Here is an 8,375-nt window from a genome sequence, read left to right as displayed (position 1 = left end):
CAGCCTAACACAGTAAAGCGCATCCAAACATTAAGCACACGTGGCAGAGATGAGAGAGATGTGATATTGGATGAAGACTGTCAGCTGGTACACAGAGAGAGAGGGAGGAGAGAGAGAGAGAGAGAGAAAGAGAAAGAGAGAGAGAGAGAGAGAGAGAGAGAGAGAGTTCTAAGAAGGGGCAGACCGTCAGAGTAATCAGAATTTTGAAGTTCGGCAATAGTGCCTTTAAAGGTCCACAACGATTTTTAACTCACCCCAGCGCCAATTCCTGTCGCTGCTCAGATGCAATGAGAGGCCTGAGTAGCAATAGCTAGAGCCAGGGCTAGGCTACTCCAAGGTTAACTAAACCATTCATTACCAGGGTGGACTGGCAGATTAAACTACAGTGGTATCTCAGGTTACATATGCTTCAGGTTAAAGACTCCGCTAACCCAGAAATAGTGCTTCAGGTTAAGAACTTTGCTTCAGGATGAGAACAGAAATCGTGCTGTGGCGGCAGCAGGAGGCCCCATTAGCTGAAGTAGTGCTTCAGGTTAAGTACGGACCTCCAGAACTAATTAAGTACTTAACCCAAGGTACCACTGTATTGGATTATGCAGAGATGGCAAGAATGACCAGGAAAATAAAAAACCAGGAGGATCAAAACTTCAGAATGAGAGAAACTTATATTTGACGGACCACTGTAAACACTTGAACTCTTTGGCAGGTTTTAAAAAACTCTTGTAATGTTACATAGATTTATAGATTTTGGAGACAATGAAGGATTGAATGCAGCTGAAAATGTTAGTTAAAGAACCAACAGAGGGAAGTCTTGAGATTCAGAAGAATCCTGTGTAATTTTTTATTATTTGTGATTCGGGGTGTGAATGAATTTGTAAAATCAATACAAATCATTTGATAATATAGTAATAACGAACCCTTCACACTGGTAGAAGAACATACCCTCCAACATTTCTCCAATGAAAATAGGGATGTCCTATTCTATAATAGGGATGCGGGTGGCACTGTGGGTTAAACCACAGAGCCTAGGGCTTGCTGATCAGAAGGTCAGCGGTTCGAATCCCCGCAACGGGGTGAGCTCCCGTTGTTCAGTCCCAGCTCCTGCCAAGCTAGCAGTTCGAAAGCACGTCAAAGTGCAAGTAGATAAATAGGTACCTCTCCAGCGGGAAGGTAAATGGCATTTCTGTGTGCTGCTCTGGTTCGCCAGAAGCGGCTTAGTCATGCTGGCCACATGACCTGGAAGCTGTACGCCGGCTCCCTCGGCCAGTAAAGCGAAATGAGCGCCGCAACCCCAGAGTCGTCCACAACTGGACCTAATGGTCAGGGGTCCCTTTACCTTTCTGTTCAATAATAATACATTAAACAGTTTTTTTAAAAACTTCCCTGTACAGGGCGGCCTTCAGGTGTCTCCTTGGCTTGGGAGGGGTCGCATAACTGCCTCATATATTTATGATTTTGCATTGAGTTGCTGGCTGGAAAATGGAAGGAAAAGGGTAGCAGTAGCAACCAATCACAGTGTTTCTGTTGTCACTTCTTCAGCCATACTTCTCCTGCTAGTGGACTTTATGTATATCCTAAATGCTGTTTTGTACTCTCCAGGGCATAGGGCTGCCTTCAGATTTGCAGTCAACCATCTCCACCTTGTGGTGCCTTTGGACTTTTGCTGCAGCTGCTGCCAGAAGTGAGGGAATGGTAGGCCGTGACAGACAAAACCATCCCACTGAATAGGCAGGAGCTGCCAAGATGTAGTTTTGAGTTCATCTGCCCAGATGCAAGATCCACTTTGTCTTTGCCGGGCACAGAAAGTGGTTCACATTAAGCATTTTCCTGGAAGCTGTGCATAACCTGCTAGAGAGCTGCACTGACGTTTCAAATTCTGGGTACTGCTAGTATGAAGATGTTTATATATTGATGATTCTCATTGCTCTGCCATGCTCTAAAATGTGGAATTTTAACTGTACTGCTTGCACCTATCTGTGATATTTTGTTCCGTGCTGCTTTAAAATTCAGAATGCTTTTTTTATTTTTTGCTACTTATTTGTGGCAATTTGTGGTAAACCGCTGAGAGACTTTTTTGAAGGATTGAAGCCATGTATAAATCACCCAAATACATATTAAATAAACAGATGTATTAAACACATCTGAAGAGGGGTTGTGGATTCAAGGGTCAGTCCCTGGCATCTCCAGGGACGGCTGAGAATCCCTCCTGTCTGAAACCCTGCCAGTCGTTCTAATTGTTTTATTCTTTCTTGTAAAACCCTACGAGAATATGACCGACGGTAGCATAAAAAAGAATCAAACTATCAACCCAACAGAATGGAGGGGGAGATCTAACCCATAGCTAGTCTTGTCACTAATCACTTTTTTGCAGACCCAGAACCCTCCCCCCCTCAGGTCCACATATGCAAATGAGGAATTGAAAGTGATGTTCAGTGATTGGATAGTTAGAGAAAGTTGTTACTGTTGCATTGTAGTGGAGCACTATATAAGCAGGCTGGCTGGACCCTTCAGTACAGTTCTGGCTTGTGAATAAACAAGAGCTGTTTGAAGAATCGCTGTGTCGTCTGATATGTTCACCCACAACTTAACAGTTTAGACTGCATCCCATTGGCCAGCTTGCTCCCAGCTATGAGGGACCTACCAATTGGGTGTTGTGCCTGACCAATGTACCCATCCACAACACAGGGTGTTGGTTTTCCAGGTCTCACCACAATATGTGCCCTCTTTAAGGGAGGACCTGATTTGCCAGTTTCTTGATGGTCTTTATGCAGGTCAGGCCAGTTTTGTATTAGGCTCCTTGATCTCTAGTAACTCTGATGTGTATTTGGACATCAGTATGCAGGCTAACGGGACACGGGTGGTGCTGTGGATTAAACCACAGAGCCTAGGACTTGCCGATCAGAAGGTCGGCGGTTCGAATCCCCGTGTCAAAGTGCAAGTAGATAAATAGGCACCGCTACGGCGGGAAGGTAAATGGCAATTCTGTGCACTGCTCTGGTTCGCCAGAAGCGGCTTAGTCATGCTGGCCACATGACCCGGAAGCTGTACACCGGCTCCCTCGGCCAGTAAAGCGAGATGAGCGCCGCAACCCCAGAGTCGTCCACGACGACATAATGGTCAGGGGTCCCTTTACCTTTACCTTTATGCAGGCTAACCTCAGCGTATGATGCCACCAGTAATTGCAGACCCTCCAAGTGTCCATATTTTCCAATGACAGTCCTGGACTTACAGAAGCCGTGCTGATCCTGAAATGTCATGCTTTTTATTAGAATGGCCCTATTTTCATCAGAGAAATGTTGGAGGGGAATGGAGTTTTGTGACGCCTCTGAGCCAAGGAGATAAGTAACTATGCAACCTTTAGAAAACATCTGAAGGTAGCCCTGTATAGGGAAGTTTTTTTAAAAAAAATGTTTAATGTTTTGTTATGTTGTTATATATGTTGGAAGCCTCCCAGAGTGGCTGGGGCAACCCAATCAGATAGGCCAGGTCTAAATAATAACTTTACAATTATTATTATGGAATAGGACACCCCTATTTTCATCAAAGAAACGTTGGAGGGTATGTAATTACCCTAATATCCCCTGGTTCCTCTCCTCTGAGGGACGGTGTTGTTGTTGTTGAAGGAGGGACCAGAAGGGGGCGCCGTTGGAGAAGCAGAAAGCAGATCAGAACAGACTGGGAAAATGAGCTAAATAAAAAATGTACACGAAAGCTTACACTCAGAACAAACTTTGTTGGTCTCTAAGGTGCTACTGGACAATTTTTAAAATTTATTTATTTATTTCAATTGCGTCGGACCAATACAGCTACCTACCAGAATCTGAAACTGAGCTGTTTAAGAGGTGTTTTTCAGATTTAGGGTGATGCTTGGCTGCCATAGTCTGATAATTGTTCAGTAGTACCTTGGTTTGCATACGTTTTGGATTACAAACATGTCAAACACAGAAGTGCATGTCCCGGTTTGCAACCTTTTTTTGGATTACAACCTTCTTCTTTTTTTACGAATAATTTTTTTGGGGAGGCCCCATTGGCGAAAGCGCGCCTTGGATTACAACCTGTTTTGGTTTACAAAACGGACCTCCAGAACGGATTGTGGTTATAAACCAAGGTACCACTGTATTTAAATATCACGATGCAAATGTTCTCCCAAGATGTTAACCAACATCCTGTATACCAAGAGCAAACTTATTTTCAGCAGCCTGGAGGGGAACTCTTGCGGTTTGCAAAATTATATACACACACACACACAACCTTTCGAAAATAAACCCCAAGGGGAAATGACCCTAAAACAGCTCAATGTGCATTGGGCGTATTCCCTAAGGAATGCTGAGCAGGAACACTCCACGCTGCAACACTTTATTGCAGATCTCAATGCTAAATATACATGGTGCAGAGATGTTGCAGGAAGCACACTTGCAAGCGCAGGAAGAGAAAAAGAGCAAACAGTACGCCTAACCTCCAGCCTGCTAAGGTTTCAGAAGTGACATAACCCGCTCAGAACTTGCTGAGCTCATAGGGAGGGGATTATAATGCACGGCTCCCTAAGATAACCTCCGTGAGCCCTTAAGCCGCTCCAGGTCCTTTCCTTGCATTAAGGCAGGAGGAGAAGGTTAGCTAATTGTCTATCTCAGAAGCACGTGGACTGCATGTCAGAGTCACAAGGGCGGATATCACCTCCGCGTTTTGCTTTCATCCACAGCTCCCAGAAAGGGATTGGCTTGGTGAGCGAGGGATAGCAACTGACTTTATTTTTATTTTCAAGTCTATACATCTCACTGATTTTACAATTGTTTCGACATTTCAACACTTGACTTCCTACCTGCTCTTTCTGCGCTTCCTTAAACTTGTTTCCAATATCTTCTCCATCTCCAAATTAACTTCATTTGCTCATTTATTCATCTTTAAATATATATCTTACAAAACTGCGGGTTGCCACAATAATCCTGCCAATGTTTTCATCTGTTTGCAATTTATCTGTAAATATTCAATAAACCATTTCCACTCTGTTATAAAAAAGTTTGTTATCTGGATTTCTTATTCTTCCGGTAAGTTTCACCATTTCTGCAGATCCCATGAACTTTTGTATCCATTCTTCCTTTGCTGGGACTTCTGCTTCTTTCCATTTGGGGGCGAGTAACATTCTTGCTGCTATGGTAGCTTACATGAATAAGTTTCTATACATTTTAGGTAGTTCTGTCCCTATAATTCCCAAAAGAAAAGCTTCTGGTTTTGTTTTGTTTTGTTTTGTTTTGTTTTTACTTTTTTAAAAAATAATATTTATTAGCAGTTTAAAGATTACAAAAGAAAAGAAAAAGAATTATACAAGACAATACAATGCAATACAAAACCAAAACCAAAAACACCACACAACCCAAACCCTAAAACATTGAATCAACCAAACAAAACAAAAACAATTTAAAAACACATCCAATAATTTCGACATCATAACTTTCGTTCACTTGTTTCAGCGACCTCCTCACACCTCCCTTTTTGTATTCCACTTCTGTTAATTGTTTCAGCAATTCCTTTCCATCTTCCTCTGTTTTCTGTCCTATAATTTATCGTAACATATTCTAACCTTGTTTTTTTCCCTTTAATACATTTACAGTCTGTCTATACCTAATTCCTTATAACATTTCTGCTAAAGCCATATAACTTCATTCCATCATTTTTCTAACATTCATTAATTTTACAATATTTCTGTAAATAATCTTTAAACTTTTTCCAGTCTTCTTCCACCGACTCTTCACCCTGGTCTCGGATTCTGCCAGTCATTTCTGCCACTTCCATATAGTCCATGTTTTGTTTTGTTTTTACAAAGGTTATTTTTTAAACATCCTTTTCATTTCATTATATATCATTTCCCTTACTACAAGACCACCACATATGATAAAAAGAAGAAGGGATGGCAATTGACAGTGCAGGTTCCTCTTTACCTGGACGTTATGCAAAGTTTGTTAAAAGATCTTGCTTGCTCTCCCACCAAGAAATATGTGGCTTGGTGGTTGTGATGGGGAGCATCAAGCCAAACAAGAGCCAAAACCCTTTCAAAATTGTTGGAGCCTTTCCACCACTACAGGATTTTTTTCCCTTTCCTTTTGACTGCTCTGACATACCTTCACTGGTTTGTGTGTATATAAGACCCAGCCAGCTAAGAAAACCAGAACTCACCAGGGTGGAATCTACACACACATATAAAACATTGTGAAAATGTTTCTTTAAAATACGTTTTGAAAAAATATATCGAACTTGCCATAGCTCACCGTCGCCATCTTGTGTCACATTTCTATAATGTACTTTACAACAGACTTAAAATGTTTTATTTGCAGCTGAGTCCTAGAACTCAGTTCCGGCACCTCTCAGGTGGGCACCATTGCCATTATAACAGAACAAGAGAGCAGCAAAAGCGTTTGTGGTGAAATAAAGCTTTTCTGCTGGTAACAAGCCTATTGACTGGACCAAACCTTCATATTTTTCAACAACAGAAAAGCAAAATCCCGCTTAATTCCAATTGTAACATACAGAAGAGTTGACTGGGTAATACATATCCTGTTATTTCCTATATTATTATATTATCATATCCTGTTATTTGCTGTATTATGTTCGCTATTGCAGGCCAACAAATGTTAATTTAACTCCAAAAAAAGTCTACCTCCTCTTATACCTCCAACAATAAGAAGAAGAAGAAGAACGAAAATATGGTCCTAAAATGCACCCCTCAAAAGGGTTAAAAGCCCAGTCTTTTAAAAAGATGGACGAGAAGCACTAAAGGCATCCATGCCTGCTGAGACTACGCATCCCTTTCCCTGAAAAAAGTAGGACTTTTTGTAACCTGAGAAAAGACAGAAGAGATGCAAAGAAAAAACAAGATGGCAAGCGGTACCAACATCTGTCTGAAAGGCAAAATAGAGACACTGCTTTAGCCAGAACACGGACCCAGAAAGTAGGCAAAGCAGGAACATATATGTGACATGAGAACCTCATTGGACCTTGCTAAACCCCAACCCATCCTGTCACGGCCGGATTTAGGTTTGATGAGGCCCTAAACTACTGAAGGTAATGGGGCCCTTTATATGTCCACACCTGTCCTTTGTCAACAACAAATTGCTGCTGTTTTTTGTGTTGAATATATGCTCTATGGTAACTTACGGACCTAACAGGCATCTAAAGCCATTTGCACATAACAAAATACAGTGGTTCCTCGGATTAAGTACTTAATTCGTTCCGGAGGTCCGTTCTTAACCTGAAACACCACTTTAGCTAATGGGGCCTCCCGCTGCCACTGCACCGCCGGAGCACGATTTCTGTTCTCATCCTGAAGCAAAGTTCTTAACCTGAAGCACTATTTCTGGGTTAGCGGAGTCTGTAACCTGAACCGTATGTAACCCGAGGTGCCACTGTATGTATTTTATCAAAGTAATTGTTGAAAAGTCCATGAGCAATGCAAAGTCCATGCAGAATGTAGGGACCCTACATATAGAAATGAGCAAACCAGTGGTATTTTAGGGAGCAGGCTAGCAGGTGGGGCCCATTACTTACATCATAGGAGCCTACACAACACAAAACTCTGTTTCTGTATGTAGGCTTTATTTTATTTGTTTTTTATCTTACATTTTGAAAATGTACAGCCAGGGTTTTTTCCCTGTAAATTTTTGGGGGGCCTAAGCTATAGCTTGTTTAGCTGATACGTAAATCCAAGACTGAATACGGAGGCCTGGAGCCAGAATTTCCAGCAACTTGCTGCTTTTATCTACCTGTAGGTCAGTTCCGACAACTGACTTACCAACCAGCAGCCTATTATGCGCTGCTGATACGCCCTTATCAACTTATCAATGCCAGCTGAGCGTTGCTTTCCCGGCTGCCAGAATACACACCACATGTGCAAAGTCAACGCCAACTGTAGGAGATCAGAGAGCATGAAGTGCTCTCCATCTCTTGGATCCAATGGCTTCCTTCTTCCAAGCCGCTTCATTCCTGCTGCTTAGGTCCAGGAACCCCATGTATAAATAAGCAAATGAGAGTCGGGAGGCTAAATTTAACCCTTGACTTAAATACTTTCCAAATCCTGCTCAGAGCCGTTTTAAGCAACATTGCAAATTAAGATGTCTTCCCTAGCTAAGCTTACGGCAACGTGCAAGCTGTCACAACTCCGGAGTCTAAATCCCCATCTTGGGCCCAAGGCCGAAGCTCCTTTCATCCCTGGGGGCGGTAGGAGGCTGTGTCCGAAAACTTCCACATGTCTTCGCATCTCAGGAGGATGCTCCACCCAGTGAATGCGGTAATGAAAACCAAAGGGAGGAACAAGGGCTGAAGATTGGAGTACTTCAGGGTAAGTCTTGGCAAGGAGATAGGGAGCGGCGGTGCAAAGACCACCT

Source organism: Podarcis erhardii (genome assembly GCF_964252035.2).
Source record: "Podarcis erhardii genome assembly, chromosome: 2".
Taxonomy (NCBI): Eukaryota; Metazoa; Chordata; class Lepidosauria; order Squamata; family Lacertidae; genus Podarcis; species Podarcis erhardii.
Note: the sequence above shows the minus strand (reverse complement) of the source record.